Here is a 15,106-nt window from a genome sequence, read left to right as displayed (position 1 = left end):
TCATGGGACCTCCGAGACAATCAGGAAGCTCATGAGGTGGGTTATACCTCATGAAACTGCCTGCATTTTGACTCCCTTCACACGCGGGAGGCTGCCATTTCCCCTCCTGGAGCACCAGCCCTGGTGGCCTGCACCTTTTTCCCCTGCCCACTCACCACTTCCAACTCCCCCACGTACTCTCCCCGCCCCGGCCCGACTTACCTGGTGCATCGTCAGAACTTCGTCAGAGGCTGAAACACTCGCTGTCTCACCCCTTCCCCTCTGGGGCAGTAGCCACCATGGAAAAGAAGGAACTACATTTAGTTCCCTTCCCCCTATATCCATAGAGCCCATAAAGCTGCCGCTCTTAAATGCTTTCCTTTAGTCTTAAGTTTATTGCAGTTTACCAAATGCTTAAGGTGGCACTGCAGTTGAAACCATACATCAAAAAGCAGGGTTGTACTGTGCACAGATGTCATTTAATTATTTACGGTACCTGGGGAGTGGAAGATGAGTCTTTCTGAGGTTTATTTGCCCCACCCCCATCTTCCTTAGTGCTTAGGTTTGTGGTCTCGTCTCGATTGTTGTCTGCTAGGGCATTTCTGTCTTTCATCATAGAGACCTAATAAATTAAATAAGACTCTCATTTAAATAAACCTTTTTACAAGGAGTTGCTATGTGGTTCATTGCTCTGCCCAAAACTAGGATTTAAAGGCAAAGAGAGTGGGTTTAGGTGGAAAATAATGTAAAAGACAAAAGGATGGGTGTCCCTCAACCGTAGACCAGGGTAGCAAGGAAACTCAAAAAGTAAGGAGGTTTGCTCAAATGGATTAATGCACAATTAGTTCAAATACAATCGACTCGGATAGGTGGGAGAGTAGGCTCAGTCAGACATGGAATTATATAATCATATTTTATTGATATCAAAAATGACAATAGAATAGTAAATAATTATAAAGGTGCTAACATAAAGTGCTTAGCACTAAGCACTTTATGTTAGCACCTTTATACTTTTCCTTGTACACTGCCCTCGAAATCAATACGGCATGACTCATGACCAGCATTGTACTAAATGATTGTTTTTAGAATTTTCTATGCTCATATACATTTTATGATGTTATTGTGTGAATTATTTTTATTCTATTGTAATTTATGATACCAATAAAATATGATTATATAAATCTATGTCTCACTGAGCCTACTCTCCCTTCCACCTATCCGAGTGGATTGCATTTGAACTAATTGTGTATTAATCCGTTTGACCAACCCTCCTTACTTTTTGGGAAATAATGTAAGTCACACTGTGGAAGTGAAACTATGAGTAAAGTCTTGCCTGGGTGTATTCAACTAAGGAGGCCGGTGGGGGAGTGGAGGGGGGGGGGGGTTTGGAAGGAGGCAGAGGTGCAGAGAGGTGCAGAGGAGCATCCTGTCTTAAACCTCCAGGTTATCGTGTCTGCAGAAGCAAGGTGAAGTAATGTGCTTCCGGTCTAGATATGGCCAAGACTCCAAGCAGGTAAGGTAAGTGCTGCTTTATTGCTTAGGTCCTTTAGTCTGTAATGACACACCACAGCAGGATCATTGGTAGCAAGAACAATGGTTCTCCACACCCTCATCAACCTCTCCTTCCAACTTCCTGGACCAACGCTCCAACTCAGAACCCCAGACTCAGAACATTCTCACAGCTCCAACCTTCCATGTATGACATCACACAAGGCCCACAGCACTGGACCAAGTAACCACACACCTCCCCCCATTAATCTTACAATAAAATAGAGAACGATACCAAAGATGACCGGCACCTCAAGATACTACTGCACCACGATTTCCAAACCGCCACAAAAGCCTCGCTAAAATATGGCCACCAAAGTAGGGAAATGCCCAGGCGCTCCATGACCAAAAAGAAACCATAACCAGTTCTGTACCCAAAAACAGAGCAGAAACCACGACCAGTTCCATACCCGAAAACAAAATACCTGCCAAGAAGAACAAGGATGCCCATAATGAGAAAACAATGGAGTCTGGCTTCTTAGAATTAATGAAATTGTAAGAATCAGGACGAACAACAAATCTCACACGAGTAAAAGTAAACTTGTGAGATAACCAGGATGAACATAAATCTCACACGAACAGCTACGCCCAAATGCAAATGCATACATGCACAAAGTCAAAATTGCTCAATCAGGATAGCAATGCAGTGACCTGCCCCACCCACAACTTAACTGACATAGAACACAGACCACACCACTAGCTACTAATCCAAACCACAACTAATACAAACCACAACAAAACAGCAGAAACCAAGTCCACCAAAGTAACAAAAGGCCAACAAAAACTGCTCCTATCCCCACAGGAAATCACATATCAACAAAACAAACATCCCATTGCCCTGATCTGCCCCCCAATGCCTTGGACCTGCCACATCCAAGCACAAACCCAATGTATACTCCTCCTTGAGCAACATTTAACAGACTCTACCAATTCGAAACCTGTGGAGAAACACACAAAACGAACCTCACACAACCACCCTATAAAACCAACCCCCAGCAACTGAAGGGGCATGAATAATATGCACCCAAACGAGAAAACACCATAAACCATTCACACGCCCCACCAAGGATGCTGACTAACCTGGGAACAAAACCAAAAACAGTGAAGCCCCAACCCAATACACACACCGATGAAACACCTCAGAGAGCTGAAGACAAAGCCAGTGAAACCCTGAGAACAAAATCAGCAAACTAACCAAACTGTCAACCAGTAACTGGGATAACACAGCAAGTTAAAACCACCCAAATCTGAACCATCCAACCTCAAACAACAGTGATGGAACAAACTGGTATAAAACATATTCTTGTGTTTAAAATTACAACTCGCTGGGGCGTGGCTAGCACATGAACGATGAGGATGTGAGCCCCAGCAGCTCCCGCAAACGCCGGCCCTATCCTGTACAATATCCTGTTTTTTTGGGTCGGAGACTTGAATGGAGGGCACCATCCGACTCTAGAATACATGAAGCTACTTCGGATCGAGTTTCCCGCGATGAATTTGCAGGCTAACGGAGCAACAGCGATAATTGCTGTATGCCGGTCTCTCCCTCGAGCGGGGTTCAAGATGGCCGACAGCGACTGAAGCACCAGACAGCCGCGCACCGAGACTTCGCCAGCTCCATGTCACAGACCCCCGCGGCAAACCAAACGCAGCCCAGTATGTCCGGAGGCCAAAAAAATTAAAAAATAAAAAATAAAGACAAAACTGGTGGCTACCCCCTGACACGGGACTTACACAAGCGGTGCAATTGCACATCCATGCTTTCTGCGCTGCCCAGAGCCCACCCCGGTATTACTACCCCCGGAGACACTGCCCAGGAGCCGGGGAGCAACTACCAGCAGTAGAGGTGGGGGTGGCGAGCCATAACGAACAGGACCGTAGGGGACAAGACCGGAGCATCGGCCTGCCGCCCACAGGGACACATGGCAATGGCCCCGAGCAGAGGTGAGAGGAGTGGATCCCAGGCGGAGGAGCTGGGAAGGACTAAAAGGAACACTGCAACCACGACACGGAGGAAACTAGCAGCCCTGCCGGTGACCTGCCCGCAAACCGACTGCTCCCAGAATCAGATACTGGACCTTGTGACGAAGCCTGCACCTGAAAGCACCGACGCGTGCTAGCTGTTAGGCAGAATCCTATGCAGTTCCCTCAGGGAGTAGTACAGAAGATTAGCACTACAGGTATATGCAATAAATCCCCTTTGGTATCAGTCTGTATCGCACATATTTAGTTGGTAGCTGTGGCTGAGCAGCCAGACTTATCTCAAGAGGGAGATGAGCAGTATTCAGGGTTTACACAATAGGACTACCATACTATGGAACAAGGAAACACTGACCAAAGCTTTGTATCAAAAATAATATATATTTATTTTACACACTCTTAGTTCAACACACAAATCACTATCATTAAAGGAAGTCAAAACAGTCAAGAAAAGTATACACAACTCCCTATATAAATTGTAGACAAGTTTGAGCAAGAGTGAAAACTGAGCAAAATGGCACAGTGTAAACCAAGGCGAAATGGCACTCTAACAATTTCTTCAGAGAGAGGGAACTATCAAGTTATACAGAGTTAGACTTCTAAACACACCAGCAACACCTCCCAATTGGATTGTGAACAAGTAGGTAAGATAGTACTTTAGCATAAGCAATACTTAGGTGAAAACTGAGCAAAATGGCACTTCAACAATTTATAAAGGGTAAGGAAAGGTGGTTATAAGAGGTTAGGTGCACCAACACATTTCTTGATGAAAAGCAATCTAGAGAAGGCAGTTGTAACAGGATTACCCAGAGTCTATAGGCCTGTGCCAGTGTCAGTGGTACCAGGCAAAGAGCCCAGGATCAAACGGTGCTGCAGTCAAGTCTTTGTTTAACGGTCCAAAAAGGAGGGTGCAGAAAGTAAAAAGACAATGTTAGACGATAGGAATGGCCAGCCCAAAAGGTAATTAAAGGATTTAAAACACCTTTAGCAGTACCCAACGAAACGGGAGGCCTGGCGGAACAATGTACCTTAAAAGTGGATGCGGCTCCTGCGGTGGCGGTAGTTCCTGGCAGTTCAGGAAATCCAGCAGAGGAAGAGAGGCTCTTGTCGTGGAGGAAGGTTCAAGTCACTGCACTGCCCAGGGAAGAAACCAGCCGCGGTGATGCCAAAATGGAATAAAAGGTACGCTCCTTTAAATCGCGGTCGTGGTGGACGGGTGCCTGGCTATTCGATCTCCTAGTGCTTGGCACTGGCAATTCGACCAAGTCAGTTCCTCGAAGGCGATTGGTCAACTGGTTGGCCCCACCAGCTCAAGGGAAGAAGGCTCTTGCAGGCGAAGATCTTCTCTTGTCGTTGGAGAAAAGTGGTGAGGATCTGCAGCAGGGCTTCATCGGTGGTTCAGTCATTGCAGATGTCTTCGGCTTCTCTCCTCTTCAGATTTCTTAGGTCCAGTGGAGACGTCTTGTCTTCCAGTACTCAGATCCCTGCTTTTATGCAGAAAACCCCCCATTCATACAGCTTAGCTGTCACTCACGCAATGGGGTGGCTATCCTGGTGGGATAACCCTCCAGCCTATCAGGGCAGAGTGCGACTTGGGTTGCCTAGGTAACCCTGTCAAGGGTGCCTATTCCCCCTCCCACACATCTTGTCTACCCCAGCCCCACTGGCGCCGAAAGGAGGGCTTCTGTCCAGAAGCCCGCCAGAAGGAAGAACAAAGGATCCCGGCCTGGGTTAGGATTACAGAGGAAGATGCGAGAAAGAAGTTTTAACAGAGATATGGCAAAAACACCCAACCAGAGAATAATTAATAATTAAATAAACCGGGGGTATGTTTGAGGCTACTATTAAAAAAATAGCCTCGAACAATGGGAAAATCCCATAGGAAACTATTCACGGTACAACGAAAAGTGGTAGGACCAATGCCACCAGCCATACTCTGAAAAAGGGGGACGAGACATTGTCCTCTATGAAACAGACACAGCGGAAACACCATTAACCCCTCCAGTACTTCCATATAAGATGGTTTGTATTGGTTCTGTTCAATAGATTTGACTAGTAAAGTCAATGGTAACTTTACATGCCCTGGGAGACAGTAGTCAGTCCCACGGTATGAAGCCTATGTTGGGTGTCACTATGACACCCCTGTGTTACTGCAAAAGATGATACCTATGAGGGTGAGAAAAATCTCATTACCGTAAGCACAAAATAGCCTAAAACACACATCAGCAATATGTCTAAGAGTGGGAAAAAGAGTCTCACTCTTAGCAAGAGAAAAAAATAAACCCTTCAAATCCAGCAAAGCTGCTGGGGGACTCTATAGGTAAGGGAAATTAGCCTTTTTAAGAGAATTCTCCCTAACACTAGTGAAGGAGGTGGCTGAACACCCGCCAAAGGCTACATGACCGGTAAGAGGGTCACGACACTTGGCAAGTGAGGGGGCCCCCCCTTCAAGATTCCCCCACTAACACCCACAGCTCTCCCTTCCCCAGCCAGAGACATAGAGGCAGCAACTCTCTGGGAAGCGAGCCACCCAAAGGCCAATGCATAGGCACTGGGTGCGACACGGGAGGAGGGCGATGACCTCGCCCCCCGGTAAGGCGGTCTGCACTCAACACCCCATTGGACACTTACCACCCAACAGACCGCCAAGTGCGGGTCCCGCGCCGGCAACAACTGAACATTGGCACAGTATCACGGCCCCAATAAGCCTCTAACACAGAGGTGCGGGACAAGCTGAAGGACAGCGGCTTCACGACCATCAGCCTCCAGCACTAGGTACCAGAACCCCAGGGACACTGCAAACCCCACCACCTCAGGATCTCGACACCTGCAATTAACCAGGGGGTACCCATAACGGTACTCCACAGTGGCCTAGGAGCCCAAAGAGACGCGGAAGTACTGAAAGACAACAGGGCCTGACACTCCATACGACATCCAACAGAGGGCACTGGTGAAGGGAAGAGGGCTCTGCAATCACTGTCGGTGAAAACACGAACCGAGCCTCCCTGGAACTGCTGAACTGGTGGCGCACAACCACGTAACAGGACAGGGCCTCGATCCCGGCAAAGTTAGACCTCAATAGAACCAATACCTGGTGGCTGACCTAGTAATACAATGGGCAAGGATAAGCAACAACGGAAAACAGCCACACAGAGTAGCATGGATCAATTTGCGATCGCCAGCACTCTGATGTCGGTGAGTCAGGCGCTGTGCCCGAACTCCCCCGGGGCAAAGAAAACCTATAATTACGAGATGTAATGGCCGCAATAGCCAGCTCACGCTCCTCCATGGAGATTAAGATGGACAGCATTGCAGCGGATGTCTCTTTCCTATGTCATGATCTCCAGAAGCTTACCTCCCGCACATGAGAGGCGGAACACCTCATCTCTGGAGTGGAGGACAACATTAGAGGCATCAACCAGCAGCTATCACAGCCCCTGAGTCACCTGAAAATACTGGAAACCTATGTGGATGAAGGTGAGGGCAGATCGCGTCGCAACAATGTATGCATTCTCGGACTTCCGGAGGGGGAGGAAGGACTGAGAATGGAACTGTTTCTAGAACAGTGGCTGACGGACATTTTTGAGCCTCATTCCTTCTCCAAATTCTTTCCGGTGGAAAGAGCACATAGGATGTCCTCGGGTAAACCACCTCCTGGCACACAACCGCGAACCGTAATTGCTAAATTGCTGAACTACCGGGACAGAGACGCGCTGCTCCAAATGTCCCGCACAAAAGGAACAATTACCCATAACGGATCCCGAATCGCATTTCTTCCCGATTACACCAGAGAGGTACAACGTGCAAGACAATCATTCGAGCCACTTAGAAGGCAACTAGCCCTCATGAAAGTGAAATACGGGCTGCTGTTCCCGGCTCAAATTAAAGTCTACCACAAAGGGTCTACAATCCACTTTACTGATCGACAGGAGGCCTGGAAGTGGGCGGAAACAAACATCGAAGACAACAGGACCGCAAAATCAAAAAGACGTGAAGGGAGGCCCTGGCCCAGACCAGACCGCCCCCGCCAGGAGAAATCAATAGCCCATTGGATGGACGCCCCGGAACCTGCCGCAGACCGGGATGAACGCTGAGGGGCACGCCATGATCCCGTGTCAAGGGACCGTCGCGGGTGGTGGTGCAATGGCACACTACCACAGAGCTTCGGCTCGTTGCCATGTGATCTAATCCAACATGGAGGACCCAAACAGATGGCGCAGGAGACGGAGCTCCAGGAAGAGCCCCCCCAAAAGTTTTCTTCTTTTCATTTGTTCCTAATAGTATAGAAATGTAAAGCTGACCCCCTAAGCTTTAGAGGGTCGGCAATGTTCAGGCGACAGGTACTTCAGGTTGGGGTGGAGTACAGGGAAGGGGAGGGAAGGGAATGTTTATATGGTTCTTTGTTAGTTTGGGGCTGTCACATGTTCACACAACAATCCAATCACAACCCTTTGCATAAGTTACTTCACATTACAATACAGGGCACCCTACCCCGCAACACACACCAATGAGAGGCTGTTCTCCCCCGACTAAGACATCCTGTGGACCCCACAATATGTGCTCTAAATGGCACCTGCACAATCCCATTCGTTATCTGCTGATCGCGCCAGGTCTTTCAAACTGCTCACCTGGAACGTGAACTGGATGGGCTCTGGGATCAAAAGACGACTGCTGAACAGACACTCCCCCGATATGGCCCTGTTAACCGAGACACATCTAGCAGGGTCACACTGTACCCTCTTCCAGAGAACCAACTACCGGGCTGCATTTCATGTGGGATACACAATGGGATCCAGGGGTACTCTTATCCTCATACATAAACGTGTCCCATTTGCCTCACAGATCGTAGAACAGGACCCCCGGGGTCGCTATGTGTTAATCCTAGGAAAGCTTTGGGGTGAGAAACTGGCTGTTGTGTCGGTGTACTCCCCACCCAGACTGGGGCAAGAACTGCTAGACGAACTGGCCACTCTCATGGGAAAACATCAACTCGTTAGTTGGATTCTAGGGGGAGACTTCAATGACGTCATGTGCAACACCATAGATCTCACCCATCTCAGACAGCGCAACCCAGATACTCCCACAAAACTGGCCAATTTTGTATCTGCCTTAGGCCTTCGAGACGTGTGGCGGGAACTACATCTGGGAACTAGGGATTACTCCTTCCACTCGGGAGTCCATGGCTCCCTGTCCAGGCTGGATTACCTTTTTCTCCCAAACACAGACCTACATAGGGTAATGTCCGCAGACTTGCTTCTCCGTGGTATCTCGGACCACTCGCCTCTGATGGTGGAATTGCGGATACACGGCATAACCCCCCCTAGAACGTGGAGATTGAACAATTATTATCTTGGGTTCCCCGAACTGGTTGATCGCCTTACCGAAATATCAAACGAATGAATACTTTGTGATCAACGAAGCCGCAATGAACAACCCAGTAATAATATGGGAGGCCTATAAAACAGTGCTGAGGGGAGAGATAATCTCCTGGACAGCGAACAAAAAGAAAGAAAGACTCCAAAAGATCATAGAAGCCGAAAGGGAGATGATCCAATGGGAAAATAAACACATTCTCGATCCAACCACTGAGACTCAAGGGTCCCTTAAATGAGCCAATGAGTGCCTCCGAAACATGGTGCTGGATAATGCCAAACAAGCCCATAGGGACTCCAGAGCGAGAATTTACGAATTTGGGGACAAAGCGGGCAAAATGTTTGCCTGTCTGGAAAAGAGAGATGAGGGACAACGCCATGTCCGGGAGATTATCACCTCACGAAACGAGAGGTGCCAGTCAGACGCCGAAATAGCAGAAGCCTTTGCCCAATTCTATGCCGAATTATATCAAGCTCCAACTTCTTCACTAGACCCAACCCTGTTAGACGATATAACACTCCCATCTCTGTCAGCACAACAGAGAGAGCAATTAGACTCTGATCTCTCTGAAACAGAAATAGTTGAAGCCCTAACACAACTGCAGGCAGGGAAAACACCAGGCCCTAATGGGTTCCCAGCCGAAACCTGGCAAAAACTAGGCGGGAACAAAATGGCGCCCCCCCTTTCATAAAATGCTGCTTTGCGCCCGTGAACAGGGCACCCTTCCACCAGACCTGTGCAAGGCTACCATCGTAGTTATTCCTAAAACGGACAAACCCCCGGAGAGATGCGCATCCTATAGGACCATCTCGCTAATTAATAGTGAAGCCAAGATCCTTGCTAAACTCCTAGCTAACCGACTACAGTCAGTTGCACACACCCTGGTCCACCCAGACCAATGTGGCTTTATGCCACACAAGTCAACTCGAATGAATCTGCGGCAGCTCCACCTAGAATTAGAACGTGCTCCCATTATAGATACACCACTTGCCCTATTGGCAATTGATTTTGAAAAGGCCTTCAATTCGATCCGGTGGGACAGCCTTTGGGAAATTATGAGATGCAAGGGGTTTGGGGACAACTTCCTGGGATGGGTACACCTACTTTATACAAACACCCAGGCAGAGGTCAAGGTGAATGGGTGGCCCTCCCGGTCCTTTCCTCTCGGCAGGGGTACGCGGCAGGGATGCCCCCTCTCTCCCCTCCTCTTCGCCCTCGTGATTGAGCCACTCTCCCTGTGGCTCCGCCAGAGCACAGCCTGGATGGGATTTAGATGGCCTGAGGGGCATGAGGATCGGACCTCTCTATATGCAGACGATCTCCTGATATATCTGGGGGATCCAGCCCGGACTTGCCCTGTAGTAACACAGATGCTCATCCGCTTTGGTGAGTTTAGCGGACTGAAAATTAACTCATGGAAATCCATTCCCTGTCCGGTGAACGGTGGAGTGCTGGCTAACCCCCCAGGACTGCCCGTACCGAGTGGAGCAGCGCGGCTTTCAGTACCTTGGAATGTGGATATCCGGTGACCTCACTAACTATGTGATACACAATTTCCAGCCGATCATTGACCGCTTTGTCAGCGACGTTCACCACTGGAAACTTCTCCCCCTGACACTCATGGGTAGAGCCGCACTCTTTAAGATGATGACCCTCCCAAGATTCCTATATGTCTTACAGAATGCCCCATTCAAGAACCCAGACTCCGAATTTGACCGGGTAGAGACCCTGCTCAGGGAACTCATATGGGGTGGAGGCCAACCACGTATAGCATTGACCACGCTCCAAAGATCGATCTGGGAGGGCGGGAAAGGGGTGCCCCATCTCCAAACCTATTACTGGGCCTCACAACTTGCAGTGGTGAACGACCTGCTTCATGGGGACCGGGAACTACCCCACATAAGGGCTGAAATTTCCCCCATGCGTGACACGGACCCACTTCACTTATTATACCAAACTCCCCCGAGACCCCCCGCCTACAACCGCAGCGCACATTATTAGTGTTTCGAGACAATCACATGTGTTTGTAGGGTGGAATAATAAAATAACCACTGCACAACACCTTTGGCAAAACACCAACGTAACGGAAATCGGGAAACTCGAGCCATGGCCTCGATGGGTAGGGGCTGGGATTCTGAGAGTTGAAGACATCCTTGAATAGGGGAAGCTAACCTCGTTTGAGGATATGCAACTAAAATTCCAATTCCCGGGTACTGAACTACATACAACTGGCCCATGCCCTGAAAACTCATATACCTGCAAATGCCACCGTCCCGGACTACACACCGATAGAACATAATATGCTGGCCAGCATACATCCCCACCAGATGCACCTCCATTCTATACAATGCAATCTCATCCTTCGCCACTCCTGAACTGACAAGCTTGAAAGCTAAATGGGAATTGGATGTAGAAGAGATAGACCCAGAAGACTGGATTCAGGTGCTAAAGCACCCGCGGGAGGTTGCTATCTCCTCTAGGCTCCGGCTGGTGCAGCTAAAAATCTTGCATAGATGTATTATCCTAGAACGATCCTACATGGTTGGAAGCGGGCTTCGAATTCGAGCTGTGTCCGGTGTGGAGAGGAAGAGGGAACTTTCTTTCATATCCTATGGGCATGCCCCCAGATCTAAAACTTCTGGAATGCATGCTTCAATGAACTTACTAGAATCCTCGCTCACACCAAACCATTGGACCCAAAGGTCCTACTCCTAGGCATACCAGATGAGAGTGTTCTTAATAAGAGGGAAAGGCTGCTTTTGACCACAGCAGTGGGACTGATGAAGCGCAACATTGCACAAAAATGGGGAGCCCCAGAGTCGCCGACGCTGGAACAATGGGTAATGGACATGGACACATGCACATGTGCTATGATAGAGCGTAGAATATACAACGCAAGAGGCTGCCCTTCCAAAGCCTCCAAAATCTGAGGGAGGTGGGAAGAGGAGGGGTGCTTGAGCCCACGGACACAGGTGGTAAGACTCCCAACAAACACGTAAATGGCCATGGGAAATGCTTTTGGTGATTGGTGATACCGGTACTATTATTAGCCTATGATTGGACATGCTAGTCCTTAATTGTTCTTTTTTGTTGTTGTGATTGTCGTATAAAACAATAAAAAATGTTTTATCAGAAGAAAATAATTACAACTCGCAACAGCTGGAACCCCCAGCACAAACACAATAGAATGCAATGCACACTAGTGCAAAAATCCATAACCAGTAAAACAGGACCCACCTGGCCTCAAACAAATCCACAACCAGTAAAACAGGACCCACCTGGCCCCGAAACACAAATGATGATCTAGCCATCAGGGAAAGCAGGAAACCCACCTGGCTATTTCCTTAAACCCAACAAGGGTGACACAGTGACATGACAAATATGACAAATATGCCAACACCCCCAAGGTCATGCCCACAACCCTGCGCCCGCATACCTCAGACCCAAGAGTAGCAAGTAAATGTTCCAAAAATAAAGTCCATCCATAACCTGTAAAGGAAAAAAAACATTTTAAAAATGCACCAGTCCAAAAACCTGAAAAGGAAATAATTGTAAACATTGTACAGATTGGGAACACCTAAGTCCAAAAGGAAAAAGTCAATCTGAAACCCAGCACCCCAATGTGCAAATAAAAGAAAGAATTTGTAAAGTTAACCAGTGATTAAAACACTTCCCTGTGCAACCCCTCACCCACAAGTCTAATGACCCCATATCAGAATTGCAACAGAACTCCCTAATGATGGCCACCACATGAACAGCCCGCATGATCGAAATAACACAAGGCCTCACCAACTAACATATACCCATGCCCCCCAGACTGCATTACTAAACGCAATTGGCCATGACACACAAACAAGACAATGACAAAAAAATAACAAACAGGCCAAAAACACACCTAATCAAAAACCATACATGCCCCAACCACAGCCAAACCTGGCTGGATCCATAAACCACCTCCACAAATCAAAATCATGCATCTTCAGATTTTCTGAAATGCTCCGGCACCTCCTGCACACTTGCAGAGCACACCAGTCCCCATTGAGTCATGCCTCCTCAGCTTCCCCACGGTCGACTGCAGCAACAGGCTGGAACACCCGTTGAAAATCCCCATGTCCATGACACAACGTATCTGAAGACCCACACCCTGCAAAAGACCTCTGGGTGGACCCCTTTCATATGAAATAAGATAAGTAATTTATAACACATCTGTACATCTGAAAATCCATAACAGGGAACGCCTCTCCTACAACTTCCAAAGTACTGTGGCAGGGCAACAGCTGCATATACCCCAACGTTCCACCTCCTGATGTTGCTGCGTCCTGTGCTGCTCCATCATGAAGGCGTCCGTCTGCAAGCTCCTCTGCACTGCTGTGGTACTGTGTTGCTGAGGGTAGTTCCTAAAGTCTTGTGTCGATCCTGTGTAGCTGAGTGGGTGATTTGTGTGTTTGCGAGTTCGCCCATACCGTTCGCTGAGGTCTAATGCTGGAACGCATGTAGAGAGCCGTCTATGAGTTCCATGAAAACTTCCTACTAACTCTAAAGTCTGTACTTACTTGTTCAATAAGAACTCCTCTGGAACTCTGACTTTCCTGCATCTGAGCCCTATCCTGACCTTCCTACTGTTGGCCTCTGGACCACCAGTGTCCCTCTTCTGCCTCATAATAGGGAAGGACTTTTAAGTTTAAGGCCTCTGACTAGAAAATATATCAAGTGCTGCAAAGTACTTACTTGTAAAGGTGTTAGTGTGTAACTTTGATTTCTGAAACAGATTAAGTTACAAAGTGTTACTAAGTTCTTACTTACCTTTGAGCTGCTCGTTGCCGCTCTGAAAAGTATAAGAATGTATTTACTTACCTCTGAATTGTGTTCCATGTCTAAAAAGTAACTGAGTTGGTATTGCTTTATTATTCCTGAAACTGAATAAGTGTAACTGTTTACCAAAACGGTTCACTCACCTTAAATAGCTGCTGCTATTCAAAATGTGTACCATTAGGTTCTGACTTACCTTGAACTGTATACTGTCTTTCTGAAAAGTTCTTGCTTACCTTCGAATTGTGTCCCACTATTCTGAAAAGTATTGTGGGTGTAATTGTATCATTCCTGAGAGAAGAATAAGTTACATATGTTTATTTATGTATTACATTGGTTACATGCCCAGACCCTGGGGTATCACGTTGCAAGGGGTTTACTTGTAAAAGTGTTGGTATTACTTTATTATTCCTGAGACTGGATACATGTAAATGTTTACCAATATGGTCTACATAGTTTGAATTACATACTACCATTCTAAAAGTCTACCAATGTGTTTTACTCCCCATGAATAGCTTACTGTCATTCTAAATGTGTATCACTAGGTTTTACTCACCTTGAACTCCATACTGCTATTCTAAATAAGGTTTGTACTTTGGTTTGCATACATACGTATACTGCTGGTTTTTATAATTGTGTTTATGAATGATAATAGTACTTACCTTTCTAAATAATTCTCTTTACCTGTGCATATATAAAATAAACCATTATTTTTACAATACATATGTGTAACAGTGTTTCTTTGGACCATTTGTATGGTACAGGTTCTTTGTACATATCTACAGCCCACTCTCCCTCCTAAGGTAATTCTGACTGCTCTGTCCACGCTACCAGCAGTACAGGATTATAGTTAGAGTTGGAGTTTACTATATTGCCCCATAGGTATAGTTTTATAAAGCCCTGGGTGGACTATAGAGAATCTGTACTAACAGAGAGTATACCAGGTATAGATAAAAAACGCTTTTAAAATACAAAGTCCTGGCAGGAGAGTATACCAGGTGAAGTTAAGTTAATAATTTTGTGAACAAAGTCCTGGCAGGAGAGTATACCAGGTGAATACAAATGTGTGTACACATTGTGATGACGCTTAAGGGAGGACCATGCCTTTGAGACTATATACTATTGTGTGAATTGTTGAGACAAGTATCTCAAGAAGGGTAATATCATTATGGTAGTGAACTGTGAACAGAGTGAATAAAGGAAAAGAGAAGTCCTTAGAAGGATGTGTACCCTTTGGATAAGAACTGAAGAGAAAGCTTGGGAAAGGAGAAATTTCCTTGAACAAAGTGAGTACTTCCTCTTGGAAATTTGATGAATCTGTTTGGAATTTATGGTTATGTTATAAAGAGTCTGAAGAAGGAGGTTTTTTTCATAAAACTGTGAACATCGTCCAGGTGAAAACCTTTTTGTTGCATTT

The sequence above is a fragment of the Ambystoma mexicanum genome, chromosome 7q, assembly GCF_040938575.1.
Source record: "Ambystoma mexicanum isolate Mex_15411 chromosome 7q, UKY_AmexF1_1, whole genome shotgun sequence".
NCBI classification, from domain to species: domain Eukaryota; kingdom Metazoa; phylum Chordata; class Amphibia; order Caudata; family Ambystomatidae; genus Ambystoma; species Ambystoma mexicanum.
Note: the sequence above shows the minus strand (reverse complement) of the source record.